The 17,024-nt window shown below is 34.9% G+C and overlaps 1 pseudogene; it reads right to left on the reverse strand.

The window, feature by feature from the left end:
- Positions 1–2,722: 2,722 nt before the first annotated feature.
- On the reverse strand, positions 2,723–3,468 carry LOC121487816 (annotated as a pseudogene).
- Positions 3,469–17,024: the final 13,556 nt, after the last annotated feature.

Genomic DNA, 17,024 nt, shown 5'->3' on the forward strand with positions numbered 1-17,024 from the left:
CCCTGTTGCTTCCGATTTAGGGACTGAGTACAGAGAGAAAAAAAAAAAAGCGAAAGCTGGAAGAAAAATTAGAAGGCTATGATTGTGTCCTTAATGAGACAATAAACTTCTTTTAGAAATGTAAACCTCTATTAAAACTAAAAAATAGGGGATCCCTGGGTTTAGCACCTGCCTTTGGCCCAGGGCATTACCCTGGGGTCCTGGGATGGAGTCCCACATCAGGCTCCCTGCATGGAGCCAGCTTCTCCCTCTGCCTGTGTCTCTGCCTCTCTCTCTCTATCTCTCTCTGTGTCTCTCATGAATAAATAAAATCTTTTAAAAAAATTAAAAAATATAGAATGGAAGAAACTAAAAATATTTTCTCAAAAAAGGTTGTCTTTGAGTGTTTTCTTAAGTTGCATGTTACTAAATACTATGTTCTGAATATCTGAACAAGTCATGGCAAGTAAATCAGAGAAGCTTTATTATAATATACAAATCTGAGAAAAAAAAAAAACCCTAAATGCTGCTGTTTAATTAGTGAAGAAGATATGTATGCTCAGAACATATTTATATCCATTTACAGTAAAGTAGAATTAATTTAAATGTTATATGTCACAACTCATATTTAATTTCAAGCTGTATCTCAAGTATCATATATATAATTTGGGATTATTACTTACTTTGCACATTTAACTTTCATTTTTAGAATACTAAAAAGGTAGCATCGTGTTTACATTTAGAGACATTGCTAACAACATTTGCAGAAGGCAGAGTGGTTTACCATGCTAGCTAAAATAATATGTAATTATTTGCTTCTAGGATCATGGATCTCTGTGCTTTAAAAGTTATGTTATTTTGTATCATAGTTACTATGATATAAACTAGATTTTGATAAGTGAAAATGTTGAAACAAAATTCATAAAAAAATCAAGAATTTATTGGCTCATGTAAAATATTTTTTAAATCCATATCGCATTTATTTATTTATTTATTTATTTATTTATTTATTTATTTATTTATGATCCATCTCGTTTTTAAATATATTCTTTCCCTTTTTGAGTAACATTGCTTTTAGTTTCAAATTTACAGGTTATAGAGATACACTAAATTGTAATTTTCAGAGCTTCAAATAGCAACCAAAGCAAAAGTTACTTTTGGACTTCAGAAAACATATTCAATTAAAGAACACTTACTACTCAAAAATAATCTTAAATTACAATTTGATTCTGATAATAAATGTAACATGCTTATTGTAACTCATGAAACGAACTGGGTAAGCCTCTGTTCCTTATTTTTAACTAATGATATCAGTCACTTAAACTCTAGTCAATTATAGACATAGAAGCAGAGTTCTAAATTACATGTATTTCACTTATTTAAAGGTCAAAAGAAAGTCTAAGTAATAGCCTCTCAAATGTTCCCAATATTCACCAAAAATCTAGCCCATATTTTTCCTCTATTCAGCTACATGTAGAAAAGTAGTGTCAAAGGGAAAGTTGTTGATTTCATCTAATACTGCCCCGATTAAATTATTACATACTATATCATAGAAATTTCACCAAATATGTAGTTGGAAGAAGTCACTATATTATATTTCTGCAACTGAAAACAGTTGAATCAATTTTATCATTTCAAAAAGAAATCAGTGGGTATGTAGGAATTAGCGAGAGAGCTATGATCAGGTCATGAAGTCATTAAGAATTATAAATGTGTTAGTTCACCTATATGTAAATACTTTCTCCGATTATCATATAATCAAACTGGAAGAACTTTTCATAATTTTGGATTCAACACAATGTTCCATGTTTCAATGTCTTTTCAGACCCACTACTACTTCTTACTTTTTCTTTATATAAATGAGGTTTTTATGTATTATGAACGCTACATTATTGTTTTTATTATGCATTAGACTCTTAACTTTAATTTTCAAATTTTCATTCAGTATTTCAATCATGAATAAACATTCTGACTTAACCTTAAATAAAACTAGAGGCCCCTGGGTGGCTCAGTTGGTTAAGCAGCCGACTCTTGATTTTGGCTCAGGTCATGATCTCAGGGTCATGAGATTTGGTCTCAGATCGAGGACTCACCATCTTAATTTTTGTTTGGTCACATCTGATGGAAAAAAAAATTATGGTCTTCAAAGATACCTTAAAGCTGAAATCCTTAGCCACACTTTTTTTGGCCAACTTCTGGGATCACCTTTCTAATTAGGCTGGTATTTTGGACAGAGCAACGAGGCTCCCAGAGTGGGTCTCTTTCTGGGCCCTGGCTCTCAGTAAGGCAGAGCCCTGTCCACTGCTTCCTCTGTGGAGAGGGCAGTATTCATTAGGCTGAAAAGATCATTCCAAACGGGAGGAAGGGGTTAGTCTGCTGCTTCAGAACTGTGGAATTATTTGGAATGTTTTACAAATGTCGCTACATCAACTACAACAAAAAAGGTGATTACAAAATGTGTACATCACAACATGCTTTTAAAGACACTTTGCATTGTGCTCACATTCCCTTAAACATTGTTCCCAAAGGTGATTGGCCTCAAGCCCAACTGGAATCTCTAGGGAGAGGCAGAGACAGTTTGGTGAAAAAGACACAGGGGTAGGGGTGGGAGAGGCAGCAAAAGGAGAAAGCAGCCTTCCAGTTGAAGATCAGCCCTCAGTTTCAAGGCCAGCTTGGGGCAGGCTGGGCCTCAGGCAGAGTCAGGGTCAGAGGGAGGAGCGGCGGCCCGTGGGACTGAGGTGCTCTACATCTCACTCAGGTCCAGCAGAGTCTGGTCCAGCATCCTTGGTGTACACAGGTGCTCCTCTTTGGTGCATTTCAGCTGATCTTCCAAATCATCAATTGTCTTCTCCAGCTTGGCTACTTATCTCTCAGCAAACTCAGCACGGGTCTTGGCCTCCTTGAGTTTATCCATGAGAATCTTTATCTCTTCCTCATACTTGTCTTCCTTTTGCGAGTACTTTTCCTCAGCAGCACTCAGACACTTCAGGTGCTGGTCCATCAGCCTGATCTGCTCATCCATCTCTCGGCAACGGGGCTCTGCCAGCTCAGCTCGTTCCTCTGTATGTTCCAAGTCCCCCTCAAGGATCACCAACCTCCCAGCCACCTCTTCACACTCCTGGTCTGCCTCTTCTGCAATGTGCTTGGCCTCTTTGAGTTGGGTTTCCTGGAGTTCCATCTTTCCTTCATATTTTAAGGCTCGCTTCTCAACAACCTTCATACCTCTCTCACTCTCATCAGCAGCTTTCTCCACTTCCTCCAGCTTTTGCAGGGCAGTGGCCAGGCGCTCCTGGGCATGGTCCAGCTCCTCTTCAACCGGCTGAATCCTATGGTTCAGGGAGGCCACCTCAGCCTCAGCCTGCTCCCGGGCCCACCTTTCCCCCTCCACTTCCTGCTGCAGGTGCTCGGCCCTCTCCTCTGCCTCTTGGGCTTGCTGCTGTAGAACCTGGATCTTAGCTTCACCACCTCGATGGGGGTGATCCCAGCCATGGTGCCCACCCAGCCCCTGCTCGCGCTCACCTTCTCGCCTCAAGTTTTATTTTCATATATCTTATACATTTGCTTTCCTTATTTTGTTACAAGGATGCATTAAACTTAGTAGTTGTGACACACTTTTTCTCCTTTTGCACCAATAAGATGACCTGGAGCATTGTGATCAGTTTCTCTCTCCTGTTCCTAGGAGGCCCTCTAGGTCCTCAAAGCCAGAAATTTATTCCTAAAATAAGGCTTAACATCCCAAGGTTATCTCCATATTATTTGAAGTAGCAGACTATTTTACATAGCTGTCTCAGTGTGAGAAACGATCTCGAAACACATACGTTTTGTTGCTAAACATTGATAATTAAAGATATAGTTTGACATATGCATTTTGTCAGATGGATTTGCATTTGTCTGAGATTTCAGATTTTCTCTCCAGAAAGCATTGTTCCAACAATAAAGTTGTTTATACATTTAGCATGACTAGTGAAAATTACACAAGATTGTCTTAATTAAAAGCTGTTATTCCACCCCCCTCAATGTACATCCTGAGGAAACATATGAACCTCAGCTATCTGAAGGGGCGTTAAGGATCTAGTCACAAAAATGAAGCCAGTCATGGAAGCCTGATCAGTTCATAATGGTTCTCTAACAAGAAAACGGATTCATTCACTCATAATTGCTTCACATCACATTTGAAAATATATATGGGTAGAACTATTTTGCCAAACAAAATACATCAAAATTGTACTAGAACCTGTTGAAATACATGATCATAATAATATTCCTAGAAAGCATGTGTGTGCCAACAAGGTTGTGATGTTTTAGCCAGAAACCCTTCACACCCCTATAAATGCTCCATTATGATATGACTGGAAATAGTTTTCAGGAGTAACTCCCAGCGAGAATTGCACGGACTATAATTAGAGTATAATTAGAAAGTACGAAACGTGAAAGACCATTTTGTGTTTCAAGCAGAATTTGTGCCATAGGAAAAAAAAAAAGAGAGTTTAAGGAAGAGTAGCTATATGTGGAAAAAGAAGAGAGGGAGGGTTTGGCACAGGTGGAGATAAGAGAAAAATGTGTAGGTTAAAGGTGTTATCTTACTATCATGTCACTGTTGTTGCTTGTTTGCCAAAAGGACTTGAATAAATCACCTACAAATGTTGAGACAGTAGTAGTAGCAGACTTAACGTGAACGTTTGAAGATACCAGTGTTTGGTAACCAAAAGGTCTGTCAGGGAAGTGTGAGGGTGCATGATACAAATGTATGAAAAAAAAAAAAAAGGAATAATTGAAAGTCAGTGTTCTAGAAACTTCCTGATCTTTCCTTCAATTATCTCAGAATTCTCTATTTTTGTGTCTTTGTCCTGAACTTCATTTCCTTTGCTTCAAGGACCATCTTGCTAGCATTCTCAACTCCCTTTTAACATTACACCTTCCTGTCAAAACAACTTCACATATTTTTATGCCGCGGCATGCAAGTATTTCAGAATTGCTGGAGAAAATCCTTTTGGTGTGACAATAAAAACCGATAAATGTCACAGTTGATTCATGGTCTTTAATGACTCTTGGATTGGAATTACTAAAAACAGTAAATTCTGTCTTGTTTCTTCTTCATGTATTTATTTCAGCCTCCATCTACTTTTTTTTTTTCCTTCAAATTTATTTTCCCTTCTCTCCTGGTGTTGTAGATGATTTCCGCGACTTTATAAAGGAGCTAAACACTATCAAGTGGAAACACCTTGGATTATTTGTTACCTAAGCTACAGCTTTATATGCATTCTTGTCCTTCCTACTTAGCTCTTCTGTTTCTGTGGAGCAGGTGCTTTTTATCCCTTGTCTGTTAAACTAGTTATTTTAATTGTCAAAATTCCATCCTGCGCTTCAATCTTCAGAGAAGAGTTTTTATTCATGTGTATAAATTATTACTGAACTTTAATAATATCAAACTGTCCTGCCTTAATAAATCCTTCCAATCAGCACGGATTTTTTTTAATCTCTGTTATGATGACATCATAATTTATATCTCCATCTTTGAGCTCACACTTGAGCTTCCGCATAACCAGATAACTACTTCTATCTCTATTTAGGTATTTGACAATGACACTAAATCAAACATGTCAAAGCACATACTTAGTTAGCATTTTTTCTCTCTGTTCCTGACCTCCAAAACTGCTCATCTTCTCATTTCCTTCTGCTGTGACTTGCACTGCTAATGCACATGCTGTGCAAGGCAAGACATTTGTTCCCTTCTCCAACTGGCCTCACTTCTTTAGTCCCCAGATTTACAATCACGTGCTCCTTGGTTTCCCTGTACCTGGTCTTGTCCATTTTAATCTAGTTTCTAATGGTAGCTAGATAGGTGGTTCTTTTAAAAATATATATGATAATCCTATTTTTTTAAATGAAAACCTTTCTCTAAGTTCTAGTTACTTTCATTAAAAAAAAAAAAAAAAAATCCCACGTCCTCAAGGGCCAGCCTCCTTCACCATTCCAGCAGACTCGCTGCCTATGCCTCCAAACACCTTTGACTTGTTACGTGTGCCAGCCTGCCTCTCACCTCCTTAGCCTTTCAAATGCTATTTCTTCAAACTACCTTTCAATGTTGGCCAAATCGTCTTCAGAGTTTGGTAACCTAGTTAGCTCTCCCTTCTCTTTAGCTGTCGCTGACCACTGCCTGCCGAGAACTCCTATGGCAATGTGCACCTCTGTCCTCATAGAATTTCTTATTTTGTTCTTCTCGTAGTCCCATGTATAAAAAGATGTTTCGTGCTCATTTTCTAGTAGCCGAAGCTTCCATACCTTAGTTGAAACCATTAAAAAAACAGTTTCATGAGCATGGTGAGGAAATTAAGTGTGATTCCTGCCACCTAATTTCTCTTCCTGCTGTTTTTGAAACGTATTTTCTCAATCATTCTGACTTTCCACGCCTGCTGCTCATATAGCAAGTACTCTTGTACGTCAAGGCAATTTTAAACTGATTAGGGACTTTCTCTCCAGTGAATAATAAGTTAGGTCATTTTAGAGAAATAACAGTGATAAATATAAACAGAATGCATCCCCCTCAGTGAATCATTTAAGTGGTTTGCTGCTGCGTTTCTGCCTCATTCACCATGAAGGTTGCAGGGGACCTGTTGTCAGCTTACACCACTAGTAATAGAAAAATTGCTTTCTTCTTTTTTCTTAAAAATAAGTCCGTGACAAATAAATACAGCAAGTAAATTCCCATCAAAATATATCTGATGATGACCTTAGAGGACTGTCACTGCATACAAATTGACCTACCATTTATTTTTTTAATGTTATGGAGTTCTTCCATATTACCAGGGCAGTGCGCTTCCTCCAATATTCTTTATCTCCAAGAGCAAAGCCTTTCATGCTTATCTAATGTTCATATCCTATCCCATGGTGTATCACTTTCCCTTAAATTGGTATAATATATCCTCCAAAAATAGTGTTTTCATATTTATCGTGATAACAACCAAGTATGAAATCTCTTTATTTAGCCACCTGGTAATGTAGAGAATGCTCATTTATCACTTAATGTTTTCCCTATCCTCTTGTTTCAAATTGATTTTTTAAAGTTTACGTGTAACACGGAATGCGTTTCAGCATTTCTAGTTTGCGCAGACTGTGATTAGGCATATTGCTTTCAAATTTATACTGACCAGTGGTTAGTTATAATATCAAATTCTACTATAAATTGCATCAGTTGAACTCACAGATGCAATTTAAAAGAGCAAATATTTTTTTCTCCAGATATTTAGATGATGTCTTATTGTGTTGAAAAGTGAAGGAAAAAAGTGATATGGGACTCACATGTTGAATCTGAAGCTCTAATTCTGTAATGTATATACTCTCAGGGTAATTACTGTTCATAAAGGTCTGAAAAGCTGCAACAAATCTAAGGTTACACGGGCATAAATATGTTCTTTTCAAAAGATAACAAGGGAACTATGGGTCCCTGACCATAGAATGGAGCTTTCTGTCATCGGGCAAGGAGACTTTTGGGAAAGGGATAAAACTGGTTACAAGTGCTGGGCAAAGAAGAGACAAAAGCAAATTCTGTATCTGGAACAAGTCATTATGGGTTGGAACTCAAGAAAGAACATGACTTGCTTCATGGAGAGGGACAAAGGATCCAGGATGTCGATGCTGTCTGATAAAATCAAGAGGTCACGAGGAAGAAGATGGTATTACGTTTGTTTAAAAAAAAAAAAAGAAAACAAAAGAAACAAAAGAAAATATATAATATATATATAAAATAAATATAAGTAACAATAAATTATTTTTGTCAAACAAGATCCCAAATACATACTTAATTTCTCATTTCTAATGCTCTGAGAGATATAATAATGGTCCCACCTAAGGGGCAAGAAGATGGTTCGAGCTGACTGGAGTTGGGTATTTCCCTTCTCCTAGGTGAGGTAGTAAGTCAGGCTCTGGTTAATTAATTCCTCTAAAGGGATCTTGTTAAGAAGAACAGAGTGCTGTAGCCTATTTCAAATATAAATAAATACATATACATAATTGAATGCATTTTTGCAATTATGACTTTGCACAAACTTATCTATTAGATCAATTAAGAATAAAATAATTATTGTACTTTTACTCATTCTTTATCTAATGCAGTATATTTCTTTTTTTGTAGTATATTTCCTTATGTAGGTCAGAAACGCAGATAATTTCCCTTATCGCTAAACAACTTCCTTAAAAAAAATAAAAACTTAACATTACATGCAAAGTAGGCCTAGCTGACAACAAATTCGATTTTTGTCTAAGTATTTCTCCTTGTCAAAACTAATTTTGAAAAACACGGAAGTCCAGGGTGGTAGTTTTTTTGTTTTGTTTTTCTCAACACTCAATATTTCACTCCACTCACTACTTGCTTGCATGGTTTCTGAGAAGTCAAATATAATATGGAACATTACTCTTCTATAAATAAAATGTTTTTCCACCCTTCTGGAAATTCTCAGGATTTTTTTCCTTATCTTGGATTGAATGTAGTTCAAAAATGATATGCCCAAGTATAGTTCTTGTTGCGGTGGTTTGGTGTTTTTTGTTTTGCTTTGTTTTGTTTTCCCTTTTGTCTTGTTTAGTGTTCTCTGAGCTTCTCTGAAACTCTGTGGTTGGTATCTGACATTAATTTGTGGGAAATTCTCAGTCATAATTGTTTCAATTATTTATTTTGTTCTTTTTTTCTTCTCCTTCTGTATTCCCATTATACATATGTTATAACTTTTGTAATCGTCCTACATTACTTGGATATTTTATTCTGGGTTTTCTATTTTGTTTTGTTTTGTTTTCAGTCTTTGTTTTATTTGCTTTTCAGTTTTAGAGGTTTCTACTGACATATTCTCAAGCTTAGAGAATCTTTCTTCAGCTGTTTACCCTACTTTGCCCACCATAGGAATCCTTCATTTCTGTTACAGTGTTTTTGAGCTCTACCTTTTCTTTGTGGTACTTTCCTGGAATTCCATCTTTCTGCTTACATTGTCCATCTGTCTTGAATGCAGTCTACTTTATCTATTAAAACACTTAGCATATTAATCACAGTTGTTTTAAATTCTCAATCTGATAATAATGCCAACATCCCCTGCCATGTCTGGATCTGGTGTTTGCTGTATCTCTTCAAATTGAGGATTTTTTTGTTTGTTTGTTTGTTTTTTTCATTTATTTTTTTTATTTTTGCCTTTTGGTGTATCTTGTAATTTTTTCTTGATAGCCAGGCATGATTTAGTGTGTAAAATGAGCTGTTGTAAATAGGCCTTTAGTAATGTGGTGTGAGGTGTGAGGTCAGGGGAAGCATTCCAAAGAACTATGATTAAGTCTCAGTTTTTAGTGATCCTGTGCCCCTGGACTTGAACTTCCCAAGTGTTTCTCTGTGTTTTCCCACATCTTTACATGAGAGAGTATGAGCAGGGCTGACTGAAGGTAGGTATTTCCCTTCCCTTCATGAGGTAGGTTCTATTAATACCCAAGCAAGTTAGGCTCTGCTTAATTAGTTCTCCGAAGGGCAGGCTTTGTTAAGAAGAGTGGGGTAGTCTGGCTTGTTTCGAAAAGGTTCCTTCATCCCCTCCCTTGCTGGGAACACAAGGGTTTTATTTTTTGTTTGTGTTTTCTGATATTTACTGTGGCAACCAGGTTGAGCTCTTGGAGATGAATCTTACAAAATTCCAGGGGCTGCCATATGACTGAGTCCGCCTAACATTTTTAACACTTAGAGCTGTTCACACTGAGCCTTCAGCATTTGTCAGTTACAGCTCAGTTCTGTGGGGCCTAACACTCCTCTGCTTCTGCTTCTGCTCCGGGAAGCCGCGAACTTTCTTTCATTTCCTTATGCCTACTTCTGAACTGATTATTTTTTGGATTTCCTTTTATCTCCTTTCTTTGGCTATTATAATTCTATACTGCTTGTATTTTAGTAGTGATTTTAGGATTTGTAGTATGAAACTTCAACTTACTGAAGTCTAACTTCATGTGACATTAGATTACTTATGTATATTATGAAAACTCATAATAGCATGCTTCTAATTCTCCAGTCTGTTATTTTGTTCTATTGTCATATATTTTACTTCTGCATGTGTTATAAACTTCAAAGTACATTATTATTTTGTTTAAGCATTGTTATCTGAATTATAAAACTAAGATGTTAATAATTAGAAAAATATCATGTATTTCTTAATACAGTTATCATTTTTGGTGCTCTAATTCCATTGGTTTGGTGCATATTTACATCTGATACATTTGACATCATTATTACTTCTTCTAGTTTTTCACATAGTATGCAGGTGAAGAATTATTTTAGCTTTTTTTGGTATTTAACATGTCTATATTTTACACAAAAATTTTTTGAAAGAAATTTTTACTGGGTACAGAAATCTAGTTTTATTTTTTTTACTTCCAGAATTTTAAATAACCTCTCCTAACTGACCTCTCATTTGTGTGTTTTTCTAAACTGACATCTCTCATTCTTCTTTCTTTTTTTTTTTTTAAGATTTTATTTACTTATTCATGAGAGACACACACACATAGAGAGGCAGAGACACAGGCAGAGTGAGAAGCAGGCTCCATGCAGAGAGCCTGATGTAGGAATTGATCCTGGGACTCCAGAATCAGGCCCTGGGCCGAAAGCAGGCGCTCAACCACTGAGCCACCCAGGGATCCCTCTCATTCTTATCTCTGTTCCTTTCTATTAAATATGTCCTTTTTTTTTCTCTCTATCTGCTTTTAAGATTTTCTGTTGACTGCTAGTTTTGATCCATTTGATCATATTTATTTTCTTCATATCTTTTTTTGTTTGGAATTCAATGGGCTTATTGAATCAATGAAATTATAACTTTAATCAATGCAAACATTTTCAGCCATTTTTTCTTCAAACGTACTGTGTTTTTCTGCTTCTTTTTCTCTTTTCCTTGAATGTCTCCAATAACATTGGTTCACTCCAATGTGTCCAGTTATGTTTCTGTATCCTTTTCCTCTTCCTTTCTCTATATTTTCTCCATATTTCATTTAAAAATATTTATTTATTCATGAGACAGAGAGAGAAGCAGAGACATAGGCAGATGGAGAAGCAGGCTCCCATGTAGGGAGCCCAAAATGGGACTAGATCCTGGGACTCCAGGATGACACCCTGAGCCAAAGGCAGGTGCTAAACCACTGAGCCACCCTGGTGTCCCCCCATATTTCATTTTCGACAGTTAATATTACTATGTTTTCAAGTTAACTGGACTTTTCTGCAAAGTCCAGTCTGTCACATGTGCCATTCATTCCACCTAGAGTAGCTTTTAAAAAAAATCCTAATCATTGCTGTTTTCATCAGGAGATGTTTGATACAGAATTCAATTTCTATTATAGTTATACGGATCTATGCTGAACCTTCTTAATTCCTTCCAAAGATCCCAGAGGAACTATAAGACAAAAAACTAGCTTCCTTGGATGCCCAGCCATTCAACAGTCAACTCCTTAGTGATCCGAAAGCAATAAGTAGTTAGTTCTTATTGTATTGATTAATTATTTGATCCACGTTTATTTATTGATTAATTATATGATACACAGTTGTGTGTATGTTAATATATATCTATACACACATACACACATATATATATATTACACGTGTTTATGTTATTACAAGTACGAATTTGATCCTTATACACTTAGATATTCATGGAAAATATGTTTTTGGTTTGTAACAAAAGTGTATAAAATATAATCTTCCTTGCTTTATGAACGATATATTTAATCCAAAGAGCAAGATTTTATTTACCGGAAATAATATGTAATCATTGGTGAACATTTTCTGAAAGGCACAAAATGTGTTGAATTCATGATGAAATATGTATATATACATCTTTTGTTAGTAAATGTTTGCCTTCCACCTTGAAAGTCCACATGCTGGTACCAGGGGAGAATATTGGCTTATTTTTTAATGATTTCTAATAGAAGTTCACCCTGTTGATTTTTTAAAGTCCATCTTTTATGTGTTTCTAGGACAATGCCTCCGCACATACTATTTTCCAACTTAGATCTTATTCAACTTATTGAATCAATCTCCCTTCTTTTTAACTCTCTTTTTGAAAAACATGTTTCAGTTCAGTTTTTTTGTTAATAATAATCAGAGAAGTTTTATTTCTAGTGACATGCTTCACGGCACTGTGCCTGCTCCACAGTGTCATATTTTTCAGGGAAGAAAAAATAATGAAATATATTAAGGCAAATATTGACTCTCAAGGTTGGCTCTGCTGGCATAAAATTTTTTGATTAATGTACCTAACAAGTTTGCAAGCCCTACACAGATAGGAAGTGCAATAGGCGTGAAATCTTCCAACTATTATAGTAAACAACAGCAATTGTAGCATTTATGTGTAAGAATTTAAATTTCATTAAGATTAAATATCAATGCTTATGATTAACAAGGAATAAATTTTCAACATGTAATTAAACTAGCGCATTAGAAAAATATGAACATACATATGGCTACAGAAATTAATTAATATTTCAATGCTCAAACATTAGTTTCAGAAAAAAACCCAGCTGTACCAGGTATCATCAATTGAGTAGGTAATTTGTAATTAATTATAGACACATATGGCCGATGTTACTCATGCAAAGAACAAGCATTTCTTAGGTAATAAAGGAGGCAAGTGTTAAATTATCTGTAACTATTAAAGACTATTCTCGTTGCCATCTTGTGAATTAGTTTGATATGATAATCTGTTCTTCATTTTATATATGAATCACTTTACCAAACTGAGAGTTTGATCTTAAAAAAAAAGCACATTTACATAGGGAGAGATGAATTTCTTTTGATTCAATGTTAACATTTGAGCAATAGTTCCATGATAAAACTTTCCCAAAGGCATTTCCTTCATTTTACTAATGTATTGTTGAACTTTTTGCTGAGAAAGAGATAAAGATAATATCCAGTTAGGGTACCCTGGCAGCTCAGTCAGTTAAATGTCTGACTCTTGATTTTGGCTCAGGTCATGAGATCATTGAGTCCTGCATAGGGATCCATGCTCAGCTGAAGATCCTCTCTTTCCCTCTCCTGCCCTGCCCTTGCTATTGTACATTCTCTTTTTCTCTTAAAAAGAAAAAAAAAAAAGACAGATAATATTCAGGTCAATTATTTATTTTCTAGTATTGTGAACCATGTTTTAATTAATGTGTATATGTCTTATTTATCCTCATTTGAAAATAACTTTTATTTTTTTCATGACCTGCACATTATGGTTATCTAAGACAATCCTTAATATATCATGATTAGTTTCCTCTAGTCATCATTTTAATTTCCTTTGGCCTTGCTAACTTAGTGTAAAGATTTTGGCTATATTGTCACATAAGACTATATCTAAGGAAATGAAAAGATAATTGTTTTTCTGTTCTGTTACCTCAGATTTAAGGTTATGTGTTTGGTGATGATTTAGTGCATCTGTATTTCTAAATTTATTCATTTAATCAATCTACAGACTTAAATAAATTCTTGTGTATTTGTGGATCTGAAAGAGAAAACATACATGCTCAAATTCCTCAAGTATCTCTGGGTAAAACAAATATTTTCCATTTATATGTTTAAAGGTGGCATTATTTATTATTTATTTTAAATGTCTTATTTGTTTTGAATGCATTGTGCTTTCATAAGCAACAACAATAAAAAATGTGTCGGGTACCTATTGTTAGGAAATGTGTTTTATGGTTAGTATTGTTTTAACTTTTGTTTATAACTTCATTTAGATTTTGGTTTTATAAAGGACTTTGAATATTCAAAAGTTTGTTTTGCTTTCATTTTTCTTTGGATTACATGCATTATTTGACAATTTGAAGGATATATTAACTATAATTAAGATTCTTATAGATGTGTGACATAATTGCCAATTAGTATAATCTGAAAAACAAATACTGCAAGTAATCTTTTTTCAGTTTTTATATTGTTTTAAAATAAAGTAATATCAAAATTTGTACAGAAAATTATTAGGGATCAGATAGTATAACTTAGTTGCTACTTGGCTGATTATTATTATTTATACATCTACACTTGAAAATTAATATATGATCTGATATCTACCAATTCTACTACTCAAATTGAATAAATCAGTAGATATGCCTTGCAAAAAATAATTAAAGAGATTCTTTGGGAAGAAAAAAATGATATAGGTCAGAAATATCCACATAAACAAAGGAAGGAAACTTTCATGTTTCTTAAGGTAATTAATTTAAATCTACATTTCTTTTAAAAAATATAACAATATACTTAATCTGTATGCTAAATATATATTTATTTGTGTATATATAATGGTATGCTTATGTATAAGCAAAATAAATGACAACAAAGACACAAGGGATAAGAGGGAGGAAATGGATTATTTTGTTATTATAAGTCACTTGCATTATCTGTGAAGTAGAATAATGACATTTTAAATTGGACTTGGGTTAGTTTTAAAAGTATATTGTAAATTTGAAGGCAACTGGTATGTTAAAGAAGGAGATAAAATGGAATCATGCAAAATGCTCAATAAAACCACAAAAGACAGGGGCACCTGGGGGCTCAGTCAGGTTAGTGTCTGACTCTTGATTTCAGCCAGGTCATGATCTCAGGGTTGTGAGATCAAGCTGTGGGTCAGGCTCTATGTTGAGCGTGGAGTCTGCTCAAGATTCTCTCTCTCCCTCTGCCCCTTTCACCTGCTCCTGTGCTTGTGCTCTCTCTCTTTCAAACCACAAAAGACAAAAAAAAAAAAATTAAAAATAGAAGAAAAAATTGAAAGAAAGAAAACAATAGTAGACATATTAATTTCTGATGAAGGGTATAATATGTCTAATAATTCTTTGGAATTCTTCTGAAGAGAAGAATTCTCTTTTTCTTATATACTTATTCATCATTTATTTATATTATTATAGGCTTATAGATATTTATTTTATACTTTGATTTATAGCTCAATACAAGTTTCTTTTATTCTGTTGCTCAAATTGAACCTTGGTAGTTCTTTTAGTTGACTCTTGTATTTCTTTGACATATCCCTATAACATAGTTTGTTTGCTTGTTTATTTTTATCTTTTTTAAATATTTTATTTATTCATTTGTGTGTGTGTGTGAGAGAGAGAAAGAGAGAGAGAGAAGAACTCGAGCAGGGGAGGGGCAGAGGAAAAAGCAGACTCTCCGCTGAGCAGGGAGCCTGATGTGGGACTCCATCCCAGGACCCTGAGATCATGATCTGAGCTGAAGGCAGATGCTTAACCAACTGAGCCACTCAGATACTCCTGCTTTTTTTTTTTTTTTTTTTTTTTTTGAGCAATTTCTTGCTTTGGTACTGAAAGATGGTCCAGACTCACCTGACATATTTCCTGTTTCACTTTAGTATCACTCATGTGTCCATGAAGTCTGGCTTCTTATCATTGGAAAATGCTATTACAAATAATGAACTGGACTTAAGTTTATTCATTGTTACTGGTGTGTTTTTGTTCTAGGTCCTCTCTGCTGATAAAGAAAATATCTGTATATATATTAACCTCATTATATACATGGTCTATAATATATCTATATGTAGCTATCTCTAAATATATGAAGCTAGACCTGAGTTCATACTGCTATCTCCAACTTTAATCCATTACTGTATACATCATTCTAGCCTCCTTTCCTTGCTTATCTGTGAACTTCCACTCAAGCTGTAAGAAACTTGGCTCCCAGTCCACCCTATCCATTCACTTAATTGTTCACTTCTAATATGCATGCATAGCAGCATCAGCACTTTTACCCCATACCCTTTGTGATGCAATTTTATTGCTTATATACAGTTTCTCTAGTCTTAGTTTTAAATTCCACTTATTTGTAAAGTTACTTAGGTCAGCAACTTTTCTCCCCATTTACTTCATTGAGATTGTTTTATATATTTGCGATAGTTTGCAATCCATCCTAGAATTTCTTTAACCTCCCAAATGATTTTTAAAAATGTGTGTACATTAAGATTCGCTCTTTGTACTGTAAAGTGTTCTGAAAAAGGCAGTGTGAAGCATCAACAATTATAGTATCATATAGAATAGTTTTACCTCCCTTAAAATAAACCTCATGTCCACCTATTCAATCCTCTCTCCTTCCTTGCCCTAAACCTCTACTTACCACTTATCTTTCTACCACCTTTGAACTTTGCCTTTTCCAGAATGTCATGTGATTGGGATCGGAGGGTAAGTAGCCTTTTCAGACTGGCTTCTTTAATTTATGCAAGTTAATTAATCAACATGCATGTAAAATTTATATGTGACTTTTTTTGTGGCTTGATAGCTCATTTAAAAAAAATGTGGTTAGATATATCCAGTATACACTCATTTTAACCATTTTTGAGCATATAATTCAGAGGCAGTAAATACATTTACAATCTTGCATAACCATGCCATCTGTTTAGTTTCCTCCATCATCATCATGTTTTGTAATATTTCAAATTCTCCCTGAGATCTAATCTGATCACCTTATTTAACACGACACCCTACCATCAATTCTTGTAGACCAAAAACTTCTTTCAAAACACTACTTTTTCTTCTTTATTTACCATTCTAAATATTCAAACACATGACAAAATTCACTTGTTTTTCTTTTGGATTATTTTTATTGTCCCCTGCTAAACAAGAGCTCCATGGAGGCAAGGACTGTTTTGCTTGCTGACACATGCAAGATCTTAGAGTACCCTGCACTTAGTAAACACTCAATGTATATGTATATTTTAGTAAATAATTGAAAGAATAAATACAGTGACTATCTCTATCTGAATCAGTAGGACATAGACAAAGGGATTTATTTTCAGTATGTTTTGTCTGGGAGCTGTTTTCAAAGCTAAGGACAATTAGATATCACTGTTCTTTGTCTTAATTCTTCCCCAGGGTGAATTTCTGCAAGCAGTGGCCTTAAATCCATAGGGGAAGATGACTGGGTGGCCAGTTTGGCTATCCCTCATGATTCTGTAAAGCATCTCATGACCTAATTTTATAACTCTTCCTTATCATTGTTAGTCGAAGAGCTCTTACAGTTTCTTTGAGAAGGGATCTTCTAACTTAAAAAAATATTATGTCCTGGTGTGCAT

This window comes from Vulpes lagopus, chromosome 3 (genome assembly GCF_018345385.1).
Source record: "Vulpes lagopus strain Blue_001 chromosome 3, ASM1834538v1, whole genome shotgun sequence".
Taxonomy (NCBI): Eukaryota; Metazoa; Chordata; class Mammalia; order Carnivora; family Canidae; genus Vulpes; species Vulpes lagopus.